Consider the following 15,601-nt stretch of genomic DNA (forward strand, 5'->3'; position numbering starts at 1 on the left):
GCGACGCCACTATAGCTGTTTCAGCTGTTTTTAAGTTTGTGATATATCTTTCGTACTCCTGGTCCTTTCGAAGACTTATACATCTTTTTCACAACTTCACTAACGCCCTCTTCCTTAACCACGCTCTTTCCATCATAACAGAGTATTCCTCCTCTTAGGGTCAATTTCTCTCGATTCCTCCAAAACCGTACCACTGCAGACTTTTGTTGGACTGTCCTACTCTCGACGGGAACTGTAAACTCTCCTTTGATTAGTTGTACAAATAAATCATACGTTGCTTTGTCCAGGGTCGAGATGCTGGAAACATGTTGCAGCAAAATAAAGATTGTAACAAACAAAACACTGAACAGGACTAGCACCTTCATGTTTCCAAGCTCGCAGCAACGTAATCGTTTAAGCCAGGGAATTTGAACTGCGAAATCAACGCGTTTTCTAAAGTTATCCATAGCTTTACCAAAAACGCTATTATTCCTAAGTTTGAAGAAGTCTTTCTCACATTGATTGTTAGCATTGGTTCTCTTTTCTATGTTAAAATCTAGATACTGTTTTAACCAATTGAGGTCACTGATTAAACTCAAGCACTCTATAAACGTTAGTGACTTTCAAACCAAGATCAGCATATAATTGCAGATTTCTCTAATGTAGAACATATATTTTTTTATTGCTTAATGTTGGTATTAACTTTTCGACTTTTCCGATTGTTATATTGTATTTTTGTTTTACAGTTTCGCAATAATTTTATAACATACTTTTTTTAATTTTGAGTTTTTCTGTAGCAAGGGGGTAGTCATTATGGAGATTATGTAATTCTTTAGGATACTCAAGATCTACTTCAAGTATTAATACTTTCTTACTGTCTTCTTTATATTTTGCTAAATTAATCTTCTCAATTTCTTTTTCTGTTATCCATCTGAAATTACCTTTTGGTAGATATTGACTCATAGCCCAGCCATATAAATTGTTTGCATCTAAATACATGATATATTTTGAGGGCACCTTCTCATCAAAATTTTCCGTGTATTTATTATTTGCTCTACTATGTCTATGAGCAATGTAACTTATACCTCCCCTTAAACCAGATTCAATGAATTGAAACATATCAATATATGTTATAAGCTCTAATTGAATATCTGTCATCTTCAGCATAGCATTCCAACTCAAACTAGGTGAAGTAAAGTAATGACACGGATCTAATTTGTAATACTGCAGACAGGTCTTTCTGAAATTTTCAAAGACGTCAGTAAATAGAAAAACATCAGATCCTAAATATAGATCATGATACTCTCTCATATTCTTAACCTTAAAACTATGCCAGACTTTTTCTGCATGTTGATATTGTTTATCTGTCACATGCTCATCATTAAGAATGCCGTAGAAGTCTTCTTTGAAAGGTAATTGAGTTTCATCAAATTTCTCAAAGCTTGACATATAGTCATAAGGATAGATACCCTTCTGTTTCATCAAATTCAACTTTTCAGACTTTTTGAAGACTTCTGATGTATATTTAAATGCTTCATCATGAAGATTGCTTACCAGTTTATCAAGACTTGAGCTTATGAATTGGAAACTATCAAGAAACACTAGATGCTTCCCCAACATAAAAGCCATATATTTTTCCATATTGGTTGGTATACAATTGATTTTCATTTGCTTTTGTTCTCCTTTTTTATTGAATGTGTGTATTTTGGTTATTTCACCAATCTGTTGCATAATAAAATGACAATCATACCCTCTTAAATTATGAAATATTACTGATATCTTAAGATTTCCTAGTTTGATTTGTAAGTTAAGATTATAATCTTGGTGAGCACTCCCTCTAAACTTTCCAGTTCTATGACAATGATCTCTTACTCTAATATCTTTTTCGGTATGTTGTTTGTGGCAAATATGACATTTACCAGCTTTCTCAAAGTTTTCCATATCTTCGTCAGTCGTTTTTAATGGTTTCTTGAATTCTTTTTTCATCACTTTTTTAACTCCAATTCACCTCTTCTAACATTTTCTCCATAAATTTATATACAGTTAATCGCTTACTATATTTATTATCATAAGAGCAAACAACCTACTAACCATAACTACAATCAGTATTTTTTTGATATGCTTCAGTATAAGATATATATGTCATTTGCCGGCTGGGACGTTCGTATGGTGAAAAACTGTGACCGAGGTTTTGAAAATGCTGCCCGAGGCCGCAGTCCGAGGGCAGCATTTTCAAGCCCGAGGTCACAGTTTTTCACCATACGGACCGACCCTAAGCCGGCAAATAACATGTTTATTTTTTTTTTCCTGCGGTAAATTGGTTTAACAGATTACAAATGGGTTTGTTTACGCAACTCTTGTCATTGAATCGGCTTGCGCGCTGTCTACTAACGATGTGTAAAAAATCTCGGCAACGAGCGAGTAACTCCGATAGTAGACAAAGAATTAAAGATGTATTAAAAAACTGATTTTTTTCGAACTACTTTGTGTTAGTTGCATTTATTTCACCAGTTAAGTTTCCCAAAATTGTTTTTGTGGTGTGAAATTTCGTGCGAAGTTTGAAGTTTTACTACAAAAACAATTTCTGTCAGTCGTTGCTTTTAAAATCACTTCGTCACTTTTCTACCGCTAATTGAATAGCAGAAAGCGAGGAAACTCGTTAAGTGTATTCCACGCAAATTCTTCTAAATACAGCAACGATCAGAGAGGTAAACTCGACCCCCTGACTGAAATTGACCCAAATTTTATGGCGAGAGAAATACAGGATTACGCGCCATTACAGCGCCAAGCTACAAACAACCAAGCAAACTCTCACAACTTCAAAACAGTCAATTGAATTTACTTACAGTGACTTTCCTTGCCATTTTAAAGTGAACAGAGATAAACATGCGTTGACTAATCGTCGATGGACGTGTAAAAAAGGCAAAAGATTGACGATTACCGCCAACTTTTAGGAGCGAAATTTAGGCTGCTGCGAAGAAAAAATCCGGCCCGTGAGGCCGTATCGTAAAAAGCTGGACCGGTTACGTGCGTATGATTAGCCAATCAAATTCGAGGATTTAGGAATCCGGCTCGCTCAGATGCTTGAGAAAAAAATAATTACTGTTATCTGGTGTGCATCCCCGAACCTTTTCAGTAATACTTTCAAATTAACAAATAAAGAAGCCTCGACTGTGCTCTGTTCTGCTGTAAAGCACGCAGGAAACGGTAGAGCACGAAAGAAGTGTAGGGGAAAACACGAGACGTAGTCGAGTGTTTTTCCCTACTTCTTGAGTGTTCTACTGATTCCTAAGTGCTTTACAACAGAACAGAACACAGTCGAGACTTCTTTATTTGTGTTATGATAAAGAATCCGATAATTTCCCCACGCATTTGGCTGAATTTTCAAACCAAACTTTATTTTCCAAACGAGCAAAAGTGGCGTCAGCCGTGCACTGTTCTCTGATAAAGCACGCTAAAATAAGCCAATCACAATCCTTGTTAGAATTGTTCAAATAATTTGATTGGCTAACGAGGCGACAGCTGTCAATCACAAACTGGACTTCAGCTAAGCTTTCATTTTCGAGTAGTTTGAGCGGCTTTCGAGAAAAGAACGATGCCTTCAAAGTTCGCTCTTAAGTTAATTTTTAAATACGGATCTAAAGACAGGTGAAGGTTTATAGTCCAGAGGAATCCGGCCGTATTGTGGCCCATGAAAACGTGTACCTTTCGACTGGAAATTACGAAACGCTGAGCTCAAAGCTTGCGGATGAATACGCGAAATGCCAAGTTGAATTTGAAAGGGGCTACAGTTATTTACGGCTTGTAGCCGCATGCAGCAAGATTACCCGAACTAGCGTAAAAGTTAGAAAGACTAAACGGCTCCCACTGGTTCTACTCGGAGCACAGAAGAGAATATCAGAGCAAGCTTTGCACTGACCACTCGTCGGTTCACTTCGCTGAGATGACCGGAGAACGAGCGTTACTACACTGCATGTAAGTGTTGTTTGAGCAATTGAGCGTTAATACAAAAATAAAGTTTCTCTTCATAATCAGAGACAGTTCAGTTGTTGTTTTCTGTCGTTGTTTTACTTCTTAAGTATAATTTCTACCTTCGTAACAAATATAATGTCTTTTATCGAAGCACTGTTTAGGTTAAGAATTTGTTTATTTCGCTAAGTGTTTTGTCGGCGGGAATCTAACAAAACTTGTTATTTTAGCACAGTTTTAACACTACTGTTGCTAACAATGGTCTCTGTGAGCCATATTTACTACAGACAAATAGCTCGTTTCCATTGCGTTTGTCTGAATCACAGGGGATGTTTAATTTGGGGCAAATTTGTCAAAATTCCGAAGCAAAAATTTGAAAGCCAACTTACCGTCATCAACCGGTGCTCTGTTCTCTTATAAAGCACGCTCTTTCAGCCAACCAGAGCGCGCGTTATATGGAAACTTTATTATAAATCTGCATATATTACAAAAGGCAAAGCTTTTTGTTTATGAAAATTTAATTTTTTATTTCTTTATCAAGTATCTTGACAGCTTGTTCATCGTTTAATGTTATACAGTTATTTTTGTGATTATTCAACACATCTTCAGAACTGAGACACTGTAAACAATACATACAAAAATGCTTCCTATGTTGATACTTTGTCTGATTAAACTTGAATTTGTTGAAGTTCTTAATTAGAACATAATGCTTATTTCACCTTCAGTTATCAGTAATAAGTTCACACAGTCTTCAAATTTTTCTTTACCGACATAAAAGGGGAAAGGCTGTTTTTTTTTTGTTGTTGTTGTTTTTTCATATCCAAATACATTTATTTTGATAATACCGTCGTTTTCATCTAAGCGTGGACACGTGCACGTAAAAACATGTCCTAATTTGGTGCAAAAGGTTGAACGGTTCATACGATACCTTTCACATATTTCACTTATTGGTCGCGTAGCCGACATCTGAATCACCTTATTTCTGAAATCCTTGGACAGAGGAATACCTGGTTTGAAGTTTCGGCCGTATTTGTTCATGGAAGACACATCCACAAATTCGAAAACTTTCCAGTTTGCCTAACGGCTGTAGAACTTCAAATGTTTGGTTACCAAACATGTCATGTTTGCGCCCAATTAGACCATGTTTTTTTGTCACGTTTCTACGCTCAGATGAAAACGACGGTATTTTGCTTCTCAATTTTGTTATAATGTTTAACAGCAACTTGAAATCCAATACCAGAGTAATTTAGCTGTATAACATATTGCTTATCAGCCATCTTAATTCTTTGGGGATATTTGTCTTGAGTATTTAAATGCATAATATGACACCACATGAAACATTTATGATCCATGTTTTGTAAATTTATCAATCCTTTAGAAAAATTTTGCTCAGCTTAACCCCCATAGTTTTATGCAAGACGCGTCTGCTAATTCCTGATTTGAAAACTCATTTCCTCGGGAAAGTCCCTAAGAGATGAGATCATCACCCTTCCGTTTTTCATGTCACGCAGCCATTTGAAAAGAATATAATTTAATTCAGAATATATTCAACCGCCCTTTCATTATAATAAACATATCGTTTCCATAAAGTATAAAATCACATGGTTTTCCATAAAATATTACCATAATATTTACCATCGAGTGGAAAGTAGTATAGTAGTTCGCTCAAAGGAATACTCTTCCGCAGAAAAATGATTCCGTTGCTCCAACTACTATACTACTTTGGTAACGCTAAACAAATACTGGCAGAGGAAGGGAGCTTTTTTAAGAATACATATAAATAGAAAAATATCTCACTTGAAACAAATAACTCCAAACGCTTCTTTGACTCACCAGACCTTAAAACCTTGAACAATGAAGAAGCAGAGCGCTGCGAAGGCTTGTTAACAATACAGGAACGCGCAAATTCGCTTAACAAGTTCCAAAACAACAAAGCACCTGGTTCTGACGGGTTCACAATAGAATTTTATAGATTCTTCAGGGAGGTGATTGGACATTATGATAGTTTTAATTACGCACATGAGCGCGGACATTTATCCATCTCCCAACGGCTCGGAGTTAATTCCTTGATTCCCCCCCCCCCCCCAAAAAAAAAAGAATATTTAAAAAATTGGAGACCGACTTCCCTTTTAAATAATAATTACAAAATCGACACAAAAGCCATCGCAGTCAAAATGGAAAGGGTCTTACCTACAATTTTTCATTCAAGCCAAACAAGCTACGTCAAACGAAGATATATCAGCGAAGGCATCAGAACTATTAAAGAAATCAAGACACAAAACATTCGTTTGAGCCAGGGAATTTGAATTGCGAAAGCCCAAGAATTTTGTGTTTGTTTTAGAACACTGATAACGACAGAATTCTTTAGATCGCTGAAAATGACGTAAAAATAGACGTTCTAGGCCTTATGAATAATGATCTTACTGATGAGTAAAAGAAACCAACAGTGTCAAAAAAGTGTCAGTCGTGTTTTAAATTGCCCTTATCATTTCCAACCAGCCGTGAAGTGTGGTTAGAGAATGGAAATTTATACAGAATACAACTAGACGCGTTCTAAAACAGCTATTTCCCACAAGCTCATCGCCCTAGTTGCGAACATCCCTTATTAAGAATATTGTATCACGTGTAGAGAGGCAATCGAGATAAAGTATGTGACAACTGACAAATTTTTCGGAAGTGGCCTGGCAATGCGAATGCGTGGGTGGCCAAAGTGACACAAGGACATAGGTTTGCATGTATATACATAAATAGTCAGATTTGACAACCCTTCGGCCTACCTAGTAAAGAATTTAACGTGGTGGGTTTTTTTGCCAGCCCAGGTAGAGTGCTGTTGAAAACGTGGAGGGCAGACAGGCTTCACCAGGTCTACAACAGAAGGATGTATGTGAAAAAAAGTATATTCGTTCATTTAAGAAGAAGTCATCAAAGCAAAGATTTTCATGATACTGTTACTAATTTTTGACTAAGTTGAAAATACTTGCAATTCAGGAGTTACTACATTTTGCGTCATTACATTTTGCGTTAAAAAGTTATTACATTTTGCGTTGGAAAGTTATTACATTTCGCGTTGATAACTTTATTACATTTTGCGTTGATGTTATTACATTTTGCGTTAGTATTACATTTTGCGGCGATTGTTATTACATTTTGCGTTAGTATTACATTTTGCGGCGATTATTACATTTTGCGGCGTAACAAGGTACAACTTTTATCTATTTCAAGTTTTGATTCCATTTGTTTACATATCTCGTTTCTAGAACAAAAATAAGATTATACATACATCACCAGCCACTATGCCTGTTTGGCATGGCTTGTGTTTGACATGATTGGACGGTAAATCTCCCTCGCAAAAAGTAGATCTACACAGTCTCTTGGATGCTAATTTGTCTATCCATCACTCAAATTTTAGGGCATATTTACTCGATCGTGGATGCTGACTTGTATACAATTCACGAAGAAATGCTCACTCTGGTCGAACAGCACATAATACGGAAGAAATGTAGTTTGAAGAGCAACAAAATTAAACGATTAAGCAATTTGAATTTTTTGGCTTGAAGTAAGCGTATTTGAAAATACAAAATAATTAAATCACGGGTTACGAATTTAAGATATGAACACCGCCAGAATTTCAATGTGTACATAAAAATTGCAATGCAAAAACAGGCTACATTAGGCTTACCTTGGATTCTAGAAGGGGAGAAAGCGAGTGAAAAACCATCAAATTCTCTAGCCATGCAAGAAAAAAGCTATGAGCCACGTCTAGTAAACACGGTCTCACTTTTTGACTTTCACTTAAAAATAACAATTCTTTGACCTCGCCGGCCGCGCCGTTGTGACCGATACAAGACCACAGTCATAAATACCTCTCTCAGCTTTCATATACGCGTGAGCAAAAGCCCCCAGGCAAAACACTACATATTTACAAAGGCGAAACACAAGAACCAAAATGGCCGCTCTAACGAGGTTGCTTTGAAGGTCTTCGAGAAAACTCGTATCCAGGCTCTCCATGTTATCGAACAAAACTTTACATCGAGTGAGTGACACATTTGCATATTTTGCCCCATAGCAATAGTCGTTTCTACGCTTCGCGTATCCGAGACTAAAAACTGGTTATCATGACCCATCAAAATCTAACTGGTGAAAACTGTTTTGAGCAACCTTAAGTCCTTGTAACATTAGTTTTTTTTTTGCACTAATAAGCAACTTGTATGCTTGCACCTGTAATATAAGGGTAAAACAGCTCTATCTCAATGCCAAAGTAACTTTATTTAATCCGAGTAAGTTTTATCGCTTCGAGTGCCAGACATTTGAGACGAGATGTCGATTTCACACCAAGAAGAAACAGGAAATCAAAAACGTTCCTTCCAACTTGTCGCTAAAGGAGATATTTACTGAATTAAAGCTTAAAACAGTTGCGTTTTCTGTAATCTATCAGGCACTAGTGAGGAAATCCGAACTGTTCGAAGTATCAACAGGGAATTGTATTATTTTATATTTGCTAACAAAACTCAGTAAATTCCACTGAAATGAGTCTCGTTTGATTAAGTCACGGTATTTTTTCTTAAACAGGGAAAAACCAACCATTTAAAATTTAGCTTCGGTTGCAAAAAATTATTTCAGGACCGGCAATTCCGGGTAAATTTGGTAAAGAAATCTTAAGTTTTATTGTTTATTTTGTTTGCCGGTACGGTTTCATTCTTTACTATGTCCCACAGAGCGGGTTCTTTTACAAAAGGGTGGCCGTCCATTTCCGAAGTAGTCCATTTCCAAAGTAGTCTTTTGTACTTATGTCAATATATAGTTTGGTTAAAATTGGTATCTTCAAACAAATCGGAGTACAATAGGTTTCGCGAATTTTAATCAAAAAATATTTCCCGCCAAAGCCTTTTTTTTTTTTACTAATGTTTTCACTTTGTTTCGATTTTCCGCGATTGGCAATCCAGGACTCACTAAAAGACACGCTTACAATAGCTAGCTGGACCGTCTGCAGGATAGAAAAATTAATAAGCTTAAATCCATTTTAGCTTATTAATTTTACCCAGTAAGTAGGTTGAATTTTTCCAAGAGAATTCTACTTTAGACGTCACGCTGCATGTAAAAACGAAATGTATCCTCCGTTTAAAAATGGAAATGTATCCTCCGTTCTCTTGTTCTTTTTTGTTTTGTATTTTGTTTTTGCCGTCGTGTAAAATATACTGCAACCATATAATGATCGAAGCTCTACCCTAAATTAATTTTGAGACTTCTGCTAACACGTCGCTTGCTTTCAGAAGGCATGACGCGTCATATATGCGGCAGATTGAAAGGTCAGACGACAAAAGTTCGCAAATGCGGATCTTTTTTAAAGGTTTCTGGCGTTTCTCCTTGGTTTGTTTTAAAAATATGAACTGTTGTGTTTTGGATCAGAAGAATCGCTAAGCAATGCGGGTGGACTCTGGTCGGCGCTTAAACTTATGAACGAGATTGTCGAGGAAAGTCAGATGTAAGCGAATCCTATTTGGCAATGATACGGAAGGGCAGGTTGGGTAACACCAACCGCATTGGGTTTGTCTTTATCCCCCGAAGAAAAACAAGATCAGCGTGGTCCTGGTTTTTGGAAATTCACTAATTCACTGTTAACTGACAAATGTAATACAGAACTGATTTCTAAAAAAATACCTGAGTTTGCATCAAAATATCATGAGGTAACAGATTAAGGGCTTCCCTGGGAAATGATCAAAATGGAAATGAGAGCGGCCACCATTCTTTTCTCTAAAATAAAAGCGACGAGGAGAGAAAGTAATGAGAAAAATTCAATCGCCTGGAAGAGCAAATCCGTTCAACATTTAACGAAGCGACAAAAGGTGAAATAGACCGCGTGAAAAGGAAACTTGCGAAAGTAGCTGCCAAAAAAACCCAAGGAACAATAGTCCGAAGCAGAGCGCGATGGTGTGAATTTGGTGAGAAGAATAATAAGTACTTTCTCAATTTGGAGAAAAGAAACCACAGGCAGAAACAAAACTTCATTAAAAAACCAAGACGGCTCTGTTCTTCTTAAGTAGTATAATAGTTGGCGCAACGGAATCATTTTTCTTCGAAAAATTACTTCTTTGAGCCAACTACTATACAAATTTCCATTCGATGGTAAATATTATGGTAATATTTTATAGTAATATTTTATGGCAATATTTTACGGAAAACTATATGTTTTTATACCTTATGGAAAACTATATGTTTTTATGCTTTTTTTACGGGGGTCATTCTACAAATATAAGCTAGTCTCATCAGATAGCTTCATATGGGCGTGAAGTGACAGTGCTTTTCATGCCCAATCTCTCGCTTAATCTGATGATCTCATCAAATTTAGTTTTGTAATATATATATAATGCCCATAAGCATAGCCTGATGTACTATCTTTATGAATGTAACGCTTATCATACAGTAAGATAATGACACTTTATTTAGCTGATAGCTCCCAGGTTGATGATTAATACTTCTGATGGTCTTCATTGTATGATACATTTGCTCATTATGAAACAATGTCTTTTTATAGTCTTCATGTTGGATATCTTTTTTAATTACAGTTTTTTTTTTATTTCTTTGGCTGTTTTATTATTTTGATTATTATCTTTAATATAAGAATACATTTTACTTCTCAATCCTACAAATTCTTTGATTGGAGTTCCGCAAGCTCCATCTTTAAATTTACTTATTAATTCTGTATTTGTTTTAACATAAAACGAGCTTTCATCTGGATGATCACTGTTGTCAAAGTTATCTTTATCATTCCAAAAATTTTTGTAGACATCTTCAGTTTCAGTGTTATAAATCAAACTGTTAGTATCAATACGTAGTAGTTTAGCTTTATTATCATACTTTTGTTTGATGTAATTATAATGAAAATCATACATAAATGTTTTAGAAAGATCAAGAATACACATACCTATATATGCCGGCCTGTTAAGAGTAAGTTTTCTTTGATCTTATGCACAGCTACTAAATTTTCATTGAATATTTTACATGAAACGTAAGTCGGTTTTGAAGCTGATTTTGATAATTTTTGTGCATTTAGTAACAAGTCTAACGTCAACGTGTTTTCTCAAGTTATCCATAGCTTTACCAAAAACGCTATTATTCCTAAGTTTGAAGAAGTCTTTCTCAAATTGATTGTTAGCATTTGTTCTTTTTTCTGTGTTTAAATCTAGATACTGTTTTAACCAATTGAGGTGACTGATTAAACTCAAGCACTCTATAAACTTTAGTGACTTTCAAACCAAGATCAGCATATAATTGCAGATTTTTCTAATGTAGAACATATATTTTTTTATTGCTTAATGTTGGTATTAACTTTTCGACTTTTCCGATTGTTATATTGTATTTTTATCTTACAGTTTCGCAATAATTTTATAACATACTTTTTTTAATTTTTTAGTTTTTCTGGAGCAAGGGGGTAGTCATTATGAAGATTATGTAATTCTTTAGAATACTCAAGATCTACTTCAAGTATTAATCCTTTCATACTGTCTTCTTTATATTTCGCTAAATTAATCTTTTCGATTTCTTTTTCTGTTATCCATCTGAAATTACCTTTTGGTAGATATTGACTCATAGCCCAGCCATATAAATTGTTTGCATCTAAATACATGATATACTTTGAGGGCACCTTCTCATCATAATTGTTCATGTATTTATCATTTGCTTTACTATGTCTATGAGCAATGTAACTTATACCTCCCCTTAAACCAGATTCAATGAATTGAAACATATCAGTATATGTTATAAGCTCTAATTGAATATCTGTCATCTTCAGCATAGCATTCCAACTCAAACTAGGTGAAGTAAAGTAATGACACGGATCTAATTTGTAATACTGCAGACAGGTCTTTCTGAAATTTTCAAAGACGTCGGTAAATAGAAAAACATCAGATCCTAAATATAGATCATGATACTCTCTCATATTCTTAACCTTAAAACTATGCCAGACTTTTTATGCATGTTGATATTGTTTATCTGTCACATGCTCATCATTAAGAACGCTGTAGAAGTCTTCTTTGAAAGGTAATTGAGTTTCATCAAATTTCTCAAAGCTTGACATATAGACATAAGGATAGATACCCTTCTGTTTCATCAGATTCAACTTTTCAGGCCTTTTGAAGACTTCTGATGTATATTTAAATGCTTCATCATGAAGATTGCTTACCAGTTTATCAAGACTTGAGCTTATGAATTGGAAACTACCAAGAAACACTAGATGCTACCCCAACATAAAAGCCATATATTTTTCCATATTGGTTGGTATACAATTGATTTTCATTTGCTTTTGTTCTCCTTTTTTATTTGTGAATGTGTGTATTTTGGTTATTTCACCAATCTGTTACATAATAAAATGACAATCATACCCTCTTAAATTATGAAATATTACTGATATCTTAAGATTTCCTAGTTTGATTTGTAAGTTAAGATTATAATCTTAGTGAGCACTCCCTCTAAACTTTCCAGGTCTATGACAATGATCTCTGACTCTGATATCTTTTCCAGTATGTTGTTTGTGGCAAATATGACATTTATCAGCTTGCTCAGAGTTTTCCATATCTTCGTCAGTCGTTTTTAATGGTTTCTTGAATTCTACTTTCATCACTTTTTAAACTCCCATTCACCTCTTCTAACATTTTCTTCATAAATTTATACACAGCATTTCCACCTCTATATACAGTTAATCGCTTACTATATTTGTTATCATAAGAGCAAACAACCTAATAACCATAACTACAATCAGTATGTTTTTGATATGCTTCAGTATAAGATTTATTATTATCTGGTGTGCATCCCTGAACCTCTTCAGTAATACTTTCAAAATCTGCATATATTACAAAAGGCAAAGCTTCTTGTTTATGAAAATTATTGAAATTTAATTTGTTATTTCTTTATCAGGCATCTTGACAGCTTGTCCACCATTTAATGTTATATAGTTGTTTTTGTGATTATTCAACACATCTTCAGAACTGAGACACTGTAAACATTACGTACAAAAATGCTTCCTATGTTGATACTTTGTCTGATTAAACATGAATTTGTTGAAGTTCTTAATTAGAACATAATGCTTATTTCACCTTCAGTTATCAGTAATAAGTTCACACAGTCTTCAAATTTTTCTTTACTGACATAAATGGGAAAAGGCTGGGTTTTTTTTTGTTTTGTTTTTTTTTTTCATATCCAAATACATTTATTTTGATAATACCGTCGTTTTCATCTAAGCGTGGACACGTAACAGAAAAACATGTTCTAATTTGGTGCAAACAGTTGAACGGTTCATACGATACCTTTCACATGAAAGTGAAGAATGATCATCGCAGTAAATTTCATCGCAGTAAATTTCTTCACTTTCATCTACCACCGCAGTTCAAATATGAATTATTTCATATATACTTCACATCATACCTTTCACATATTTCCCGTATTGGTCGCGTAGCCGCCATCTGAATCACCTTATTTCTGAAATCCTTGGACAGAGGAATACCTGGTTTGAAGTTTCGGCCGTATTTGTTTATGGAAGACATATCCACAAATTCGAAAACTTTCAAGTTTGCTTAACGGCTGTAAAACTTCAAATGTTTGGTTACCAAGCATGTCACGTTTGCGCCCAATTAGACCATGTTTTTCAGTCAGGTGTCTACGCTTAGATGAAAACGACGGTATTTTGCTTCTCAATTTTGTTATAATGTTTAACAGTAACTTGAAATTCAATACTAGAGTAATTTAGCTGTTTAACATATTGCTTATCAGTCATCTTAATTCTTTGGGGATATTTGTCTTGAGGATTTAAATGCATAATATGACACCACATGAAACATTTATGATCCATGTTTTGTAAATTTATCAATCCTTTAGAAAAATTTTGCTCAGCTTAACCCCCATAATTTTTATGCAAGACGTGTCTGCTAATTGCTGATTTGAAAACTCATTTCCTCGGGAAAGTTCCTACGAGATGAGATCATCAATCTTCTGTTTTTCATGTCACGCAGCCATTTGAAAAGAATATAATTTAATTCAGAATATATTCAAACGCACTTTCATTATAATAAACATATCGTTTTCCATAAAGTATAAAATCATATGGTTTTCCATAAAATATTACCATAATATTTACCATCGAATGGAAAGTAGTATAGTAGTTCGCTCAAAGGAATACTTTTTCGCAGAAAAATGATTCCGTTGCGCCAACTACTATTATACTTTCGTAACGCTAAACAAATACTGGCGGAGGAAGAGAGCTTTTTTAAGAATATATATAAATCGAAAAATATCTCACTTGAAACAAATAACTCCAAACGCTTCTTTGACTCACCAGACCTTAAAACCTTGAACAATGAAGAAGCAGAGCGCTGCGAAGTCTTGTTAACAATACAGGAACGCGCAAATGCGCTTAACAAGTTCCAAAACAACAAAACACCTGGTTCTGACGGGTTCACAATAGAATTTTATAGATTCTTCAGGGAGGTGATTGGACATTATGATAGTTTTAATCACGCATATGAGCGCGGACATTTATCCATCTCCCAACGGCTCGGAATTAATTCCTTGATCCCCCTCCCCCCCCCCCCCCAAAAAAAAATAAAGATTTAGAATATTTAAAAACTTGTAGACCGATTTCCCTTTTAAATAATGATTATAAAATAGCCACAAAAGCCATTGCCGTTTTTCTCGATTTCGAAAAAGCGTTTGATTTCATTGAATGGAATTATCTTCAGACTTTAAACTTTGGCCTCATCTGCGGCAGTGGATTAGCTTAATATATAGTGACATTTTCAAGTTGCATTCTAAATAATGACTTTGCCACTAAGCAGTTTAATTTGGGAAGGGGAATCAGGCAAGGCTGTCCTCTGTCTGGTATCCTGTTTACTATTTGGAAAGAAATCCTGGCTAATGCCATTAGAAGCACAAATGATATAAAAGGCATCGAAATAGATGACACAAGCACAATATAACTTACGCAGTACGCTGATGATACCACTGTTTTTCTTAGAGACGTTCAGTCACTAAATAACCTTTTTATTTACTTGCTCAGTTCGAAAATTGTTCTGGATTACGAATAAATCAATCAAAATTAGAGTTGTTGTGGTTAGGAGCATTACGATATCGAAAGATACTCTTTTAAATCTAAGATTAAGTGAAGAACCCATCTATGCCCTGGGAGTTCATTTTTCGTATGACGAACAACTCGCAGCCAAAAAGAACGTTTTTGATCGACCAGACCCCTAAGAAGAATACTAAACATTTGGTCGTCAAGAGGATATATCCATATACAGAAGAATCAATGTAGTAAAGACAATTGCAATTTCAAAACTAACCTTCGAGTGTTAAACGCACCAGACACGTTCGCTAATGAAGTTAATAAACTGATCTTTGATTATATATGGAAGCACAAAAATCCAAAGTCACAAAATCTACCCTAATTAAAAGTAAAGAAAAAGGAGGGCTAAACATGATTGATTTTACATTGTTTGATAAAGCATTAAAAATATGTTGGGTGAAGCGTCTTTGCTCTGAAGGCGATCAAGCACAGAAATTAATACCATGCGCGCGCTTGCTATCTGGTGTCGGCGGAACACTTCTTTTTCAATGTAATTATGACATAAAATACTTGAACTTAAGTGCAAAGCTACCCATTTTCTAC

General features: G+C 35.0%; 1 protein-coding gene and 1 long non-coding RNA gene across 2 annotated transcripts in view; both read right to left on the reverse strand.

Annotated features, from left to right (window-relative positions):
* LOC145497881 (uncharacterized) overlaps positions 1-15,601 on the reverse strand; it is a 104,627-nt gene that overhangs the window by 84,075 nt on the left and 4,951 nt on the right. The window lies entirely within an intron of this gene.
* LOC145497197 (uncharacterized) lies at positions 6,071-10,083 on the reverse strand. Its single transcript, XR_014050658.1, has 3 exons — positions 7,812-10,083; positions 7,628-7,674; positions 6,071-6,813 (listed from the first exon to the last, which is right to left on the reverse strand). It is a non-coding gene; the product is annotated as an uncharacterized LOC145497197 (long non-coding RNA).

This window comes from Orbicella franksi, chromosome 9 (genome assembly GCF_964199315.1).
Source record: "Orbicella franksi chromosome 9, jaOrbFran1.1, whole genome shotgun sequence".
NCBI lineage: Eukaryota > Metazoa > Cnidaria > Anthozoa > Scleractinia > Merulinidae > Orbicella > Orbicella franksi.